Consider the following 17387-nt stretch of genomic DNA (forward strand, 5'->3'; position numbering starts at 1 on the left):
TCCACCACAGCTGTAGGTCATAAGGTTCTTACCCAAGCTTTGGCATGGCCCCACCCCACGCCCTTCCCTCCCCTGGGTCAGTGATGACTCCAGAGGTTTTGGGAAGGAGCTCAGGGAACGCTCAAGCAGCAGGCTCAACTTAGGGCACTTCTGATGCATTTTCTAGGTAACATTAGGAGCTGGTTCCAGACAGGCCTCAGAAGTATGGACATTCACTCCCCAGGCTTGGTCTTCAGTGCCCTGTGAGTTCAGGAATACACTACCTAAAGGAGATCTTTAGGAAGGAGAAGGAGAAGAGAGGAGAAGAGAGGAGGGAAGGCAGGAAGGAAGGAAGGAAAGGAAGGAAGGGAGGGAGGCAAAGAGAGAGAGGGAAAGAGAGTAAGGAAGGAAGGAGAGAGAAGGAAAGAAAGAAAGAAAAGAAAGAAAAAGAGAGAGAGGGAGGGAGGGAGGAAGGAAGGAAGAAAGGAAGGGAGCTGGCTGAACACGGTGGCTCATATCTGCAATCCCAGCACTTTGGGAGGCCGAGGCCGGTGGATCACCTGAGGTCAGGAGTTCGAGACCAGCCTGGTCTACATGGCAAAACCCTGTGTCTACTAAAAAAATTAAAAAATTAGCTGGGTGTAATGGCAAATGCCTGTAATCCCAGTATTCAGGAAGCTGAGGCAGGAGAATGGCCTGAACCTGGGAGGTGGAGGTTGTGGTTAGCCGAGACTGCGCCACTGCACTCCATCCTTGGAGACAGGGCGAGACTCCGTCTCAAAAAACAAAAAACAAAAAACAAAAAAAGAAAGAAAGAAAGGAGAGAGAAAGAGGAAAAAGAAGAAAGGAAAAAAAAGAAAGGAAAAAGAGAGTCATTGAGACTTGTGGCTTAATGTTGTGAATGTATATGTATGTTTAACTGTATATATAACTGTATGTATATGGTATATGTATGTCTCACCAGAGAGAGAGTAAAGGGATTAAAAAAAAAAAAGGCAAAACCCACAAAGGCAAACAAAGCGGAAGAAAGAGTACCAGACTGGAGACAGCAATACAATTATAGAAAATGGGAAGTGACCTCACAGACCAGAGAAATCAGAAACCTGCATCTGCTGGGGGTTGGTGTGTGTGTGTGCCCGTGTGTGTGTAGCCTCAGGGATTTACTCTGTGCCAGTCACTGGTCTAAGGGTTGAAAGTATATTAACTTTCACAATCCCCCCAAAATGCTAGCATGATTTGTACCCTAATATTGGAGACTAGGCACAGGAAGGCTTAATTTGCCCCAGGTTACACAGCAGAATCTGAATCTCTCCAAGGTTCAGCTCCAGAGACCACGCTTGACACAGCCTCACCGTCATGAGCAAGCCCTAAGGCCCCAGGCCCCAGGAGACCTCAGGCTGGCAGCGTCAGGAGCGCCAAAGTGGGCCTGGGAACAGGACTGGGAGAAAGTCCGGAGGAAAAGAGACCCTCGGAATCCTTCCCCATTTTCTTAGGCAGGCAGCTGCCCTCTGCTCCTGGGCGGACGGCTGTGGGTTTCTTCAGGAAGCTTCCCCCAGTTGAGGAAGGGGTGAGACACCTATGAAAACAAGAGAATTTAGGCTGGGCGTGGTGGCTCATGCCTGTAATCCCAGCACTTTGGGAGGCTGAGACGGGAGAATCATTTGAGCCCAGGAGTTTGTGACCAGCCTGGCAACATAGTGAGACCCCGTCTCTACAAAAAAAATAAAGTTAGCTGAGTGTGGTGGCGGGCACCTGTGGTCCCAGCTACTTGGGGCTGGGGCTTTGGTGGGGAGGATCACTTGAGCCCGGGAGGGAGGGAGGCTGCAGTGAGCCGAGATCACGCTACTGCACTCCAGCCTAGGTGACAGCCAGATACTGTCTAAAAAAAAAAGAAAGAAAACAAGAGAATTCAGTGAAAGTCTGAATTCAGCTCCCATGTGTTGGCAGTGAGGCCTACACAACCCAGGCAGGGGCTGGGAGCCCCTCTCCAGGAGTACTGATGGCAGCTGGGGAGAAGACTGGTGGCACCAGCCTCCGAAGGTCCCCGCTGGGATTTCTGGTTCACCAACTGATGAGTCCTGGCCACACACACAGGGCTCACACAACTTTCTATCCGCTTTTTGTTACCTTCCCCTTTTTCCCTACATTTTTATTATGGAAAAATATAAACATACAGAAAAACCATACAAAAAGTACAATGTGTCCACTCCCTCTGTTCTGCAGTTGTTAGCACCTTACCATATTTATCTTTAGATACATGTGTGTTGTGTGTGTTGTTTTCCGTTCTCTTTTTTTCTTTTTTTTTTTTTGAGACATAGTCTCACTTTGTCACCCAGGCTGGAGTGCAGTGGCACAATCTCTTGTCACCACAACCTGCACCTCCCGGGTTCAAGTGATTCTCCTGCCTCAGCCTCCCTAGTAGCTGGGATTATAGGCATGTGCTACCATGCCTGGCTAATTTTTGTATTTTTAGTAGAGATAGGGTTTCGCCATGTTAGCCAGGCTGGTCTTGAACTCCCGACCTCAGGTGATCCACCCGACTTGGTCTCCCAAAGTGCTAGAATTATAGGCGTGAGCCACCACGCGTAGCCATGTATATTGTTTTTCTGAACCATTTGAAAATCAACTGCAGCCATAATATTTTCCTGTATCTATCTTCATGGAATAAGGACAATATCATACATAACTAAATCCATGACACACCTAAGAAAATTTAACACAAGTTTCTAATGTTGTCTCGTACTGAATCCACATTCTTACCTCCCGCATTGTCCCTAGAATGTCTTTTCCATGTGCACACATTGCATTTGGGTCTTATGTCTCTTTATTCTCCTTACTAGAATATCCCCCACCTCTTGTTTTCCCCACAATGCTGACTTTTTGAGTAGGCCAGGCCATTTAGTGGAAGGAGCATCTCACATCTGATTTGTCCGATTGTTTCCTTGTACTGTCATTTAACTTGTCCCTCTATCTCTTGTAAATCCCATAAACCGGAATTGAGCTCTAAATGCTCGACTAGATTCGGATCAGACACTTTTGGCAAGATACAGAGCTGAAGTTCTTTTTTTTTTTTTTTTTGAGACAGAGTCTCACTCTGTCACCTAGGCTGGAGTACAGTGGCGCGATCTCTGCTCACTGCAACCTCCGCTCACTGCAACCTCCGCCTCCTGGGTGCAAGCAATTCTCCTGCCTCGGCCTCCCAAGTTGCTGGGACTACAGGCGTGTGCCACCACACCTGGCTAATTTTTTGTATTTTCAGTAGAGACGGGGTTTCACTGTGTTAGCAAGGATGGTCTCGATCTCCTGACCTTGTGATCTGCCCGCCTTGGCCTCCCAAAGTGCTGGGAGCCACTGCACCCGGCTGACAGAGCTGACGTTTCTATCCTTCATGTCATTGTATCTGGAGACAGCGTCTGCTTAGGTCACTAGCAGTGAAGCGAAGTTTGATCACTTGGTGGAGGCAGTGACTGCTGGATGTTTCCACTGTAGAGGGACACATTTCCCTTCACAAATGACCTTCAGGTTAACACACCTGGGCACAGTGTGAATATCCTGCTCAATGCCTTACTCAGAAATGGACAATAAAGGATAACAGGAAACTGAGAAAAAGCTTTCAACATGAAAGAGGGAGACAGAAACAAACAGGAAAAAGCTGACTCAGAGGAAAGAGAGACCATCGCAGGAAGCAAAAGAAACTTCCCCTAAACAATAAATAGCCTTAAAAGTGAGAAAATATATTATATTCATGATTAACAAGATTGCTATGAAAAAAATTTATTTATTTATTTTGAGACAAGGTCTTGCTCTGTCACCCAGGCTGGAGTGCGGTGGCACGATCATGGCTCACTGCAGCCTCAAATGCCTGGGCTCAAGCAATCCTCCTGCCTCAGCCTCCCAAGTAGCTGGGACTACAGGTGTGCACCACCACCACACCTAGCTAATTAAAAAACAATTTTTTTTTTCTTTTTAGAGATGGGGTCTCGCTGTGTTGCCCAGGCTGGTCTTGAATTCCTGGCCTCAAGTGATTCTCCCACCTCAGCCTCCCAAAGTGCTGGAATTACAGGTGTGAGCCACTGCACCTGGCCAAAAAAATATTTCAAAAACAAGATAGTGCTCTTGGGCTCCACACTGAAAAATCCACTGCAAAATTGGAAGATAACGTACAAACAAAAATTTCTTATAAAGTAGGACAAAAAGATGAAAAGTAAAAACTGAGGCCAGGTGTGGTGGCTCACGCCTGTAATCCCAGCACTTTGGGAGGCTGAGGCGGGCAGATCACGAGGTCAGGAGTTCAAGACCAACCTGGCCAACATGGTGAAACCCCGTCTCTACTAAAAATACAAAAATTAGCTGGGTCTGGTGGTGTGAGCCTGTAATCCCAGCTACTCAGGAGGCTGAGGCACGAGAATCGCTTGAAACTGGAAGGCAGAGGTTGCAGTGAGCCGAGATCACGCCACTGCACTACAGCCTGGGTGAAAGAGCAAAACACCATCTAAAAAAAATAAAAGAAAGAAAAATAGAAACTGAAAACACAGGAAAATCAAACAATTAGTCCAAAAGTTTAGCATCAGAATCACGGCAGTTCCAGAAAGACAAAAGAGAAAAAGTAGAGGGCATGAATTATCAGAGAAGTAAAGCAAGAACAGGCCAGGTGCCGTGACTCATGCCTATAATTCCAGCACTTTGGGAAGCTGAGGGGGAGCAGATCGCTTGATCCTAGGAGTTTAAGACTAGCCTGGGCAACATAGTGAGACCCCATTTCTACAAAAAATAAAAAAGCAAAATTAGCCGGGCATGGTGGCTTGTGCTTGTAATCCCAGCAATTCAGGAGGTTGAGGTGGGAGAATCACTTGAGCCCAGGAGGCAGAGGCTGCAGTGAGCCAGCCATGTTCACGCCACTGCACTCCAGCCTGGGGCGACAGAGTGAGACTCTGTCTCAAAAAAAAAAAAATTAAAAAAAAGAGAGAAAGAAATATAAGAAAGAAAGAAACTATAGTATGTGAGATGATGGGTATCTTAATTTGCGTGACTTTAGTAATCACTTCACTATGTACATCAAGATAAGTATATCAAAATATTATTTTGTGTACCTTGAATATATAGTATAAATATAAAATTACATACAATTTTAAAAATACCTTTTAAAAAACAAACGCAAAAGCACAATATTGTGAACTTTCTGAACATCATAAAAGAGAAAAGCAGGTCACATACAAAAGATCAGGAATCAGGCCGGGCGCGGTGGCTCAAGCCTGTAATCCCAGCACTTTGGGAGGCCGAGACAGGCGGATCACGAGGTCAGGAGATCGAGACCATCCTGGCTAACACAGTGAAACCTCGTCTCTACTAAAAAATACAAAAAACTAGCTGGGCGAGGTGGCGGGTGCCTGTAGTCCCAGCTACTCGGGAGGCTGAGGCAGGAGAATGGCGTGAACCCAGGAGGCAGAGCTTGCAGTGAGCTGAGATCCGGCCACTGCACTCCAGCCTAGGCAAGAGAGCCAGACTCCACCTCAAAAAAAAAAAAAAAAAAAAAGATCAGGAATCAGAATGGCATTAAACTTTTTAATAGCAACACTAAAATCTAAAGGATAATGGTGACGGTGCCAGGGCCAGGCGCAGTGGCTCACGCCTGTAATTCCAGCACTTTGGGAGGCCGAGGTAAGTGGATCACCTGAGGTCAGGAGTTCGAGACCAGCCAGGTCAACATGGTAAAACCCCGTTTTTACCCAAAATACAAAAATCAGCTGGGTGTGGTGGCACACGCTTGTAATCCCAGCTACTCGGGAGGCTGAGGCAGGAGAATCAGCTTGAACCCAAGAGGCGGAGGTTGCAGTGAGCGAAGATTGCGCCATTGCACTCCAGCCTGGGCAACAGAACAAGACTCTGTCTCAAAACAAAACAAAACAGGTAATGGAGCCAGGTGCCGTGGCTCACACCGGTAATCACAGCACTTTGGGAGGCTGAAGCAGAAGGAACACTTGAGGCCAGGAGTTTGAGACCAGCTTGGGCAACAAAGCGAGACCTTGTCTCTATAAAAAATAAAATAATTAGCCAGGCCTGGTGTCATGCACCTATGTAGTCCCAGCTACTTGGGAGGCTGAGGCAGGAGGATGGCTTGATCTCAGGAGTTCGAGGCTGCAGTGAGCTATGACAGTGCCACTGCACTCCAAACTGGGTGACAGAGTGAGATAATAAATAAATAGGGCTGGGTGCGGTGGCTTACGGCGGTAATCTCAGCACTTTGGGAGGCTGAGGCGGGCGGATCACAAGGTCAGGAGATTGAGACCATCCTGGTTAACATGGTGAAACTCCATCTCTACTAAAAATACAAAAAAGTAGCTGGGCATGGTGGAGGGCGCCTGTAGTCCCAGCTACTCGGGAGGCTGAGGCAGGAGAATGGTGTGAACCTGGGAGGCGGAGCTTGCAGTGAGCTGAGATCATGCCAGTGCACTCCAGCCTGGGCAACAGCGAGACTCTGTCTCAATAAATAAATAAATAAATAAATAAAGGATAATGGAGCAAAGCTTTCTAATTTCCGAGGGCAATTTGAACCACAAAATTGTCCAGTGACCCATAGGATAAAATAAATATCTATGAGTCAGTGCTAATAAAAATAAATAATTGAATGACTAAATAAGTGGAGAAGAAATAGCTCTACCCTACAAGAGAATTCCAATTAATAAATGTAAAAGAAATGAGGAAAAAAGAAAATCACTATTAGAACATTACGATAATTGTTGCAGGCAGGATTCATCAATGAATGCTATAATTAGTTGGTAAAAGTTTGAGGATTAACAGGATATTTACATAGTCTCAAAGTATGTCCACTGATGTATTTATTACCTGCAAAAGGAAAAAACTTTATGATGGAGAAACTAGCAGAAACCACTTTCACCACATAATCAAGGTTAGCATCACCGGTAATAAATCTGACCAACATCAAGCACCCAACACAATGTACTGAGAAGGGCACATTACCTCCATGGTATTCTTGCCCCAAACCCATAACTGTCTAATCATCAGGAAAACATCAAACAAATTCAAATTGAAGGACATTCCAAAAAAATAACTGACCAGTCTTTTTAAAAACTGTTAAAGTCATGAAAGACAAAGAAAGACTGCCCCAGATTTGAAGAGACTGAGAAGACTTAGCAACCAAAGCAAAGTGGAATCCCAGATTGGATCATGGAAAAATAAAACGACATTATTGGAAACACTGGTTATATGTGAAGTCTGAGTTTAGTAAGTAGTAGTGTACCAAAGTTATTTTCCTAGTTTTGATCATTGTACTATGGCTATGTGAGCTGCATAAAGACATTACGTAGAACTCTGCAGTGTCTTTGCAGCTTTTCTGTAAGTCTAAAATTATTTAAAAATAGAAAGGAAAACAAAATTCAGAGAAAGAATTATTTCCAACCTAGAATTTTATACCTAAACTATAATTGTGATCTTAGCATAATGACATTTCTCGGACACGCAAGGGCTCATTGACTTTCTGTTAGGAAGCGACTGTAGTTTTGCTCCCTTAAAAGAATGAACCAAGATGCAGACATGGCATCTAGGCAACGTGGAATTCAGCACTAGAGGGAAGCAAAGGAATTTCCAGAACCATGGCTACGCAGAGGCTTCCAGAGCAACCAGAATAGATGGGAGCCAGGGGACTAACTGTTCCTAGAGGAAGGATGTTGCAAATCAACCAGCCAACCAACCAATCACCACCAACAGTTTACCTATCTAGTTGATTATATCGGGGAAGTTTTCCATTTTGACAGAGGATGGGATTGAATTATTGATAAGTATGTAGAAAACTAAGCAAACAGAAAAAAAAAAAAAAAAAAGGCAATGATCAGCTCTCGGGAAAACAAAAATGTTGCCCTGAAAAAAAATGTAATCACAGTATCCTAAATGACTCACTTGTGGATTTTTCCATAGTCACGATAATGTAAATACTAAATACTCATTTAACTAAATATATTGGGAGGAGGGAAGAAGGGAAATATGTGTGTGAGTGGCGTTTGGGGAATAAGAATTAAATTCTCATTTTCAAAGGTGAGAAGCAAGAAAATCTCTGTCCAATGGGCTCCCAGCCCCCAGGCAAGCTGTACCTTTTAGGTGTCATTATCTGGGTGGGAATAGTGAGGGTGGTGTGGCAGATGTGAACACACAGGGGAATCCTCTCTTCTGCTGTCCTAGGCAAACTGGTGGCTAATGGAAGGAAGCCAAAGCTGAGTGGGATTAGGGCTAGGAAGATGGGTCAGGCTGTGCTGGCTTGTGATGAGATGACCTCAGGTTCTATTTCAGCAGGGTTCAGCATCCAAGGAGATGCCTGCCATGTGGGGTGGAGTGCAGCCACAAGTCAAAGCAGCTGATAGCGGTCACGAGGTGGCTGTGGCCTGGTTTAGGCCTTGTTTTCAAGGTAGGTTCTGTGAAACACTAGTTCTGAAGGATGTAAAGAACTGATCTGAAAAGAGGGTTCCTTGGTCCAACATGCTTGAGAAATGCTGGATTCAATGACACTAAACAAGTTTCTCCACTTCAGGACATCTCATCTCAAAACGCTTAATATGATTATGGGAATGTCCGATCTCTAAGGCATAGCATGTGGGGGAGATGGTGACAGAGTGTTTGATCATGATCATGGAACCCTTTCCACACAGAGCTTAACAATGGACTAGAGACCTACTGACAACCCTTTCCAGAGTAGGGGTCGGCATCAGTCAGGGCTGGCACTAACAGGAAAAGCACCGGGTTCCTTGTATCTTCACATCTTTCCCACCACTGCCAACCCCTTTCCACTGGCTAGGTCTAGTTAGGGTTTCAGGGCCAACAGGCAAATGAACTGAGGTTTGAGACAGGCTCTGCTCTCATGAAAAACTGAAGTGTTAACAAGACAGAAATGTAGGCAGAGGCCCAGTTTTAAGATACAGAGGCACCCAACAGGGGGCGGGACTCAGTGGCCCCCAGACCTGTAGTGTGCTGACAGGCCCACGCAAAGCCAAGATCCAACCTACAGCAGCCCTTCTCCATCAGCCCAGCACCCTGGGTTGCATTCCTTGGTCAGGCTCTGGAAATGGTAGAGGCAGCTGCTGTGGGAAGGTGAACCCCAGGGGTTCTGGCCCAGCTGGTTTGGGGCAAATGCAGGAGCTGACAGTTTACAATCACAGCCCGTCCCCACTCACCTGCTACAGTAGGCTTGGTCATTTCATTTCCCCGATTTCTCTAGGTCTCTAGTGGGGGTTCCCTGGTGCCGACACCATTCCATCCAGGAGCTGATGAAAACCCCTCTTCTCTGAAGCACAGGCAGAATGTGTCCTTAGAACGGAAGCCGGGGGCCAGGCATGGTGGCTCACACCTGTAATCCCAGCACTTTCTGAGATGGGTGGATCACCTAAGATCAGGAGGCCGAGACCAGCCTGGCCAACATGGTGAAACCCCATCTCTACCAAAAATACAAAAATTAGCTGGCCATCATGGCATGCGCCTATAATCCCAGCTACTCGGGAGGCTGAGGCAGGAGAATCGCTTGAACCTGGGAGGCGGGCGTTGCAGTGAGCCGAGATTGTGCCACTGCACTCCAGCCTGGGGGACACAGGGAGATTCAAAAAAAAAAAAAAAAAAAAAGAAAGAAGAAAGAAAGGAAGGAAGGGAGGGAGGGAGGAAAGAAGGAAGGAAGGAAAGAAAGAAAACACAGGGTTGCCAAGGCCAAGGCATCACAGACTTAACACCACCAAGTCATTCCAGAGTGAACGGAACGCAAATCCAGTCTCAGGCTGTCTGATTGACGAAGCTTCTGGATGCACGGCTTGTACATTTTTACATTTTATTCTCTGTGATGTGCCTGGCTTAGGAGCTGCAGCTTTCGGCCGGTTGTTCTGCTCTAGCCCTGAGCACCCTGGCATGTTTTACAGTTCTGAGACTGTCCTATATTCAGGGCCTATACCATGGACAGATGCAAAGCCACTAAATATGTGAGCTGGAATAGACAAGAACAGTTTATTGAGTGTTTACTACGTGCTTGTCCTCACAACGTTATGTGCTAAGCACTAGGAGTCGCAGTTTTTAGGGTGCGGAGCCTGAGGATGAGGGCAGTTACACATCTTGTCAAGTCTCCCCCTGGCAAGGGGCAGTTGTAACTCAGCACTGCCTGGTGGCCCAGCCTGGGCTCTGGGGCCCGCCCCACCCTTTGCAGGCGGCCTGGCTGCCACTGTTCCCCGTGGCACTGGGCAGGCTGCTCACCTTTTGTTGCTGCAGGTTCTTCGATAATCCCTGTCCATAGGATTCATGAGATTATAGTGCGGATCAGATAATGCAATGAGCAGAAAAGTGCTTTGGAGTGGAGTGACTATGTACATGGGGTGCCAGTCACAGCCAGTCCTTTTCCTAGATACCCAACAATCTGGCATCCCAAAGGGATCACCGTCTCTAGCGTGTGTTTCTGAACTGACTAGAAAAAAGAAAAAGGCACATAGACGCAGGAAGACAGAAGTGTGATTTTGAACGTGGGTACCCCTTTACCCAGAGCTGGAAGGCATGAAGGAGGTAAGGGTGGAGACCCACCGCCTAGAGGCTTTGAACAGAAACCTTGGAAGAGTGAACTCCCTCAGACCTCACGGCGGCCCCCACCCCCTCCCAACCCTTCCCCTAAATGCTTTAGACACTAAAAATACCCCAGCCACCTGCTGCCCTGGGAGGCAATAAATCATTGGCCATCCAGCACCAGAATCCGGGCCAACATGGCAGCGGACACAGACCCAAGGGATCAGTTCCCTTCCACCCAGGCTGCCATCAAGAGCCTGCCTGCTGCTGGGAGTGGGGGAGGGTAGGGGAGGGGGTGAGGGAGTGTGTTCAGAGGACACAGGACCTGCTCGGAGGCTTCTGGGGCCAGAAGTGCTAAGTGGGTGGGGGGTGAGCGGAGGGGAGTGAGTCACTGGAGGGGGTCCTGGGGAAAGGGCGGTGGCCCCTGTGCAGCGACAGCCATCTGTTTTATTATATAGAATAAGATCATCTCATCAAAACCACAGCTCAGCCGCCCAACTTCTGTCCTACTACTCCAGGGCCACCAGATGTCAGTGTTACAGGGCGCATGGATATTGGTGGTTAGATGTCAGGACAGGGACTGAATTTATGGAGAAACTGTTCAAACCAGGGGTGCTCAGGGGCAAACCCATGAAATCCGTTTCCTGCTTCCAGTTCTTACAAATTATATCCTACCCCCGGGGACTGAAATCAGTCTGACTCCAAAAAGGTAACCACGAAATGCCAAAGATCTGTTCACCTTCACTCGCAGCACAACACCATGTATCAGAAATGAGAGGCAAAGGCAGAATTTCTAACTTACTTATTATTAAAATGCATCATCGACAAACACACCATAGCGGGGAACATGAAGCAATGTGTTGTAGTGTAGTGTTGCTCAAATGTGAAAAAGCAGGGACCCCTGAGAGTCTCCTTTGTTTGTTACCTCTCTCTCTAGAAAAAGCACTGCATTGTGAGTGACTTGGTCCAAGCAGTGAAAAATACAAACAGGACCATTCATAGACAAAAAAGCAAAGAATAAAATTCAGTGGTTACTCAAGTATAAAGAATAGACCCAAGTGATCAGAAATGTGTTTATACTGATTTTTTTAGAGCATTAAAAAATCCACAAAATTTGGGAGGCCAAGGTGGATGGATTGCTTGAGCCTAGGAGTTTGAGACCAGCTGACACAACATAGTGAGACCCCATCTCTACAAAAAATTTAAAAATTAGCCAGGTATGGTGGCATATGTCTCAACTACTCAGGAGGCTGTGGTGGGAGGATCCCTTGAGCCTAGGATTGAGGCTGCAGTGAGCTGTGATTGCACTACTGCCCTTCAGCCTGGGCAATATAGTGAGATCTGTCTCAAAAAAAAAAAATAAAAGCTCTGTGGCCTTAGGGAGGTAATCTGACCCGTGTGCCTCAGTTTCTTTGTCTATAAACTGGACCTCGCCAAAGCACCTTTAAGTAATGTAAGATTCTAGGATTCTTTTTTTTTTTTTTTTTTTTTTGAGACGGAGTCTCGCTCTGTCACCCAGGCTGGAGTACAGTGGCGCGATCTCCGCTCACTGCAAGCTCCGCCTCCCGGGTTCACGCCATTCTCCTGCCTCAGCCTCCCGAGTAGCTGGGACTACAGGCGCCGCCACCTCGCCCGGCCAATTTTTTTGTATTTTAAGTAGAGACGGGGTTTCACCGTGTTAGCCAGGATGGTCTCGATCTCCTGACCTCGTGATCCGCCCATCTCAGCCTCCCAAAGTGCTGGGATTACAGGCTTGAGCCACCGCGCCCGGCTAGATTCTAGGATTCTAAGTGTGACTTTGAGACGTTCCTGTGGAGTTGGGAAGGTGAATGTACAAAAATTCCAATGGAATGCCACCCAGGGCCACTTTAGTAACATAGACAAAGACTGAGAATTCAGAATGCCTTCCTCCTAACTCCTCCGGGACCCAGGGAAGGCTTCTGGAAGACAAGGGATTACACCCCTACGACCTAAGGCTGTAGCATGATCAAAATACTTGATCTCTTTTAAGAGCTGGGAGGTGGCCAGGCAGATATTTTAAGATGTCAACTTGATCTGTATCATTATCAGCATCTAAGGAAACATTTTGTTTCCAAAAACAAATGATCACTGCTATCTATCAGTCTCTGTAAGCACATGAAATTCTCAAGAATGGGGCCTTTTCCGTCATACTTTTCACAGCTGGTTTTGTGTGTACACGTAGAACTGCTGCTTCCTGAACAGTAAGTTTAGGGCAAGGAAGAGAGAGGGGAAGAAGGAAGGGGGAGTTAAAATCTTTCTTCAGGAGTCTCACCAGAATGTTAATATATGCACAGAAAAAGGTTTGAAAAATAGAAGCAGTGGCCAGGAGCAGTGGCTCACACCTGTCATCCCAGCACTTTGGGAGGCCTATTGCATGAACCCAGGGTTTGAGACCAGGTTAGGCAACATAATGAAACCCTGTCTACATAAAAAAATACAAAAATTAGCCCGGTTTGGTGGTGCTTGCCTGTCGTCCCAGGCACTTGGGAGGCTGCGGTGGGAGGGTCGTTTGAGCCCAGGAGGTAGAGGCGGCAGTGAGCTGATACCACGCCACTGTACTCCAACCTGGGTGACAGAGTGAGACCCTGTCTCAAAAAAAAAAAGAAAAAGAAAAAGAAAAAAAACCCTAATTTTGTAACAGGTAACTGTGCTTCTCTCCGATGGTACTGGAGGTAATCATTTTTATTTTTTGCTTATCTGAATTTTTCATTTTTCAGCAATGAACATGTCAATTTGCGTAATAATTTTTTTTAATGCAAATACATGCAGGAAGGGTAATACATCAAATCATTATCAGTTACTAACTCCTTGATGTTAGTGAATGGGTGTGATCTGTTTCCTACAGTGATAAGAAGTGGATTTTGTTAGGTCTGGGGTCTGTAGATCTCAAGGTGGTACTTGAGGCAGTAGAAAGGGAAGAGAGAAGGTGGAGAGCCCTCAAAAGGGAAGTGGGTGGAGAAGGCTGGCTCACACCTTAGGCCGGCCAGCTGCTGTCTATAACCTTGAGGGCATTTATTTATTTTTATTTTAAAAAGTATTTGTTTTTAGTTTTTGTAGCAATGGGGTCCCACTGTGTTGCCCAGGCTGGTCTTGAACTTCCAGCCTCATGTGATCCTCCTGCCTTGGCCTCCCAAAGTGCTGGGATAATAGGTGTGAACCACTGCTCCTGGCCAGAAGGCATTTAATAAAAATTAAGGATAGCAACAGTTAACCTTTTCTCATGCAAGGCTTTGCTCAATTATTCTCTTTATAAATAACTTCTCTTTAGAGTCAAACTCAAGAGTTCATAACAAACAAGAAAAGGAGCACATGGATTTTAATAATTTTAAAATAATGAAGAACAAAGGATTCTTCTCCAAACTTTTTCATTTTGATTTCCATCAAAACTTTCTTTGAGAAGGTTTTCTTTTACAGTTTCCATACTGGAACCTATAGACTTTTCTTGAAGCTCCAGTATAAATACTTCAGGAGTTATAGAGCTCACATAATTAAATACAAGCAAACATCATCATTTAAACACTTTTAAATAGGTTATGCCGACTTTTGCCCCAGTATTATCTAGAAAGAAAGAGTTTGCAAAGCAAATTCACAGTATAAACAACACTGGGAAGGTATCTTAGTCCATTTTGTGCTGCTGTAACAGAAAACTTGAGTCTGGATAATTTATAATACACAGATTTATCTGGCTCATGGTTCTCAAGGTTGGGAAGTTCAAGATTGAGGGACTGCGTCTGGTGAGGGAGTTCTTGCTGTGTCATCTCATGGCAGAAGGGTGCAAAGGCAAAAGGGCACAAGCACGTGAGACAGAGAGACAGACTGAACGAGAGACAGAAAGAGGGTGCCAAACTCATCCTTTCATCAGGCTCTGCTGTGATAACTAACCCACTCAGCAATAATGGCATTAATCCATTCATGAGAGCACAGCCCTCATGACCGAATCACCTCTTAAAGGTCCTACCTCTCAACATTGTTGCACTAGGGATTAAGTGTCCGATACATCCTTTTTGGGAGACACATCCAAACCACAGCAGGAGGGATGGATTCTTTGCACAAATCACTCCCTACAATATAAGCTATTCATAACCCATTGTGAATCATTTTATATATTCATTAAAGCATGCCTTCTATGGCTGGCTCCCAGGCAACAAATGTGATGGGGAGAGGATAGAAGGTACCAGAGTAACAGATCTCTAAAGGTCGCAAGCAAAATGTAGACTTTTCAAATAAATTCTGCCAGGTGCAGTGGCTCATGCCTGTAATTCCAGCACTTTGGGAGGCCAAGGCGGGAGGACTGCCAGAGCCCACAAGTTTGAGACCAGCCTGAGAAACATAATGAGACCCCATTGCCACCGGAAAAAAAAAAAAAAAAGCCAGGCATGGTGGCTGTGCCTGTGGTTCCAGGTACCTGGGAAGCTGAAGTGGGAGGATTGCTTGAGCCTGGGAAGTCAAAGCTGCAGTGAGTTGTGATTGTGCCACTGCACTCCAGCCTGGGGTGACAGAGAGAGGCTGTCTCTGTCTCAAAAGAAAAAAAAAGGAAAGAAAATACATTCCAACTGTTTATCAAGTAGTTAGAGATATTGAGGCTTGAAGAGGGAAGCAATATTGAGGCAGTGCCTTGTTCATTGAATCTAAGATGCTGTCAAGCGTAAGATGTACTGTACTTTGGAAAGAAAAAACTGGCAGGGTGTGGTGGCTCACACCTGTAATCCCACACTTTGGGAGGCTGAGGCAAGCAGATTGCTTGAGCCCAGAAGTTCAAGACCAGCCTGGGCAACATGGCAAAACCCTGTCTCTTCAAAACAAACAAAAACCCAAAATTACAAAAATTAGCTGGGCGTGGTGGTGCACACCTGTGGTCCCAGCAACTCTGGAGGCTGAGGAGGGAGGATCACTTGAGCCTGGGAGGCAGAGGTTGCAGTAAGCCAAGATCAGGCCACTGCACTCCAGTGAACCAAGATCAGGCCACTGCACTCCAGCCTGGGCAACAGAGCAAGACCCTGTCTCAAAAGAAAAAACAAAACAAAACAAAAACCACTGCCAACTAAATTATGACACATAAACTGTAAAATGCATCCTAATTTTTAAAATTATGATGTGGGGAAAATGTGAGGATGTTAAAATGTGGGGAAAGTACCATCTTGGATCAATGAACTACAGCATTCCCTCAGTCCGCTTGCTCCCACCTGCCTGTGTCAGGGCGTGACGGGATTCTACTCACAGTGCCTGTGGCTCCTTAACTGCTACACGGGGACACCAACCCTCCTCCCAGCTCACTTCATTGTGAAGTCATTTCGATGTCCTTACTTGGCAGTAGAGTGGATCTGTACTCCAAGTTCCTGTCAGAGTATAATCCCCATTTCTCTCCCATTCGATACTCAGCAAAAACTCAATGGAGAGAAATCATGCTTGCAGTACTGCCGGCAGGATTGGCAGCCCATCCATTTTGCTCTACTCTGTTTACCCTTGGATTGAGCCAGATCAGCAGAGAGCAAAGCCCTGGAACCATGCTGGGTAATCCCTCATGGGAAGGCCCGCGCAGACGCTCCTGCTGGTGCGCTGTCCGCCCACGCCAGGGAGGCCGTTAGAAGCAGCCCGAGGTGTCCTGAATTTGCTGTCAAGGGCACAGCAGTGGGTCTTCATGAGGACCGCTGGAGACATTTTTCACGTCTTCATACCAGAAATTAAAAAAAATAAACTTTAAGAAATGGAGGATATGATCACTACGCGTTACATACAGGCAGCAAATTTTCTCATGTATCCCATAAATGTGAACAAATTAAATAACTATGAAGGTGTTTTTCTTAATGCAGTTGTTATAATCATAAAAAGTTGTGCATGGATGATGTATTAGTTCACTGTCACATTGCTACAAATGACTACCTGCGACTGGGTAATTTATAAACAAATAACTACCCGAGACTGGGTAATTTATAAGAAAAGAGGTTTGTTTTAATTGGCTTAGGGTTCTGCAGGCTGTATAGGAGGCATGGCTGGGGGAAGCCTCAGGAAACTTACAATCATGGCGGAAGGCAAGGTGAAGCCGGTACTTCCTACATGGCCTGAGCAAAAGTGTGTGTGAAGGGGACGGTGCTACACACTTCACAACATATCTCGTGAGAGCTCTATCATGGGACAGCACTGGGGGATGGTGCTAAACCATGAGAAACCACCCTCATGATCTAATCGCCTCCCACCAGGCCCCTCCTCCAACACTGGGAATTGCAATTCAACATGGGATCTGGGTGGTGACACAGAACCGTGTCAGGTGATGTAAAATTCACTTCCTCATAAAGGTTTCTGACTATGGTTAAAACACATCAGCCTGAGTTCAGCCCATGGGGAAGGAAAAAATAACTACTGATAATGAACCAGAAAATCTGACTGAATAAATTACCAAATAAAATGATATTATGAACAAAAATAAAGTACACCCTGAGCAACATAGTGAGACCTTGTTTCTATCAAAAATTTAAATTAGCTGGGCTTGGTGGCACATGCCTATAGTTCCAGCTGCTTGAGAGGTTGAGGTGGGAGGTTCGCTTGAGCCTGAGAGGTTGAGACTGCAGTGAGCCATGATGTCACCACTGCACTCCAGTGATAGAGCAAGACCCCGTCTCAATATAAATAAAAAAGTATAACATATATACAGAAAAGTACACAATTTATAAATGTAGAGCCAAATGAATTATCACAAATTATAACTACCCCAAATGAAAAAAAACAGGACATTACCAGAAGCCCCTGACTTCTCCCAGCACTGGACCCATTTTGTCCCCAAAGGCAATTTCCATCCTGATTTCTTGATTTTTCATTTTTTTTATTTTTGGTTTTATAGAGACAAGGTCTCACTA

The sequence above is a fragment of the Theropithecus gelada genome, chromosome 17 (genome assembly GCF_003255815.1).
Source record: "Theropithecus gelada isolate Dixy chromosome 17, Tgel_1.0, whole genome shotgun sequence".
Taxonomy (NCBI): Eukaryota; Metazoa; Chordata; class Mammalia; order Primates; family Cercopithecidae; genus Theropithecus; species Theropithecus gelada.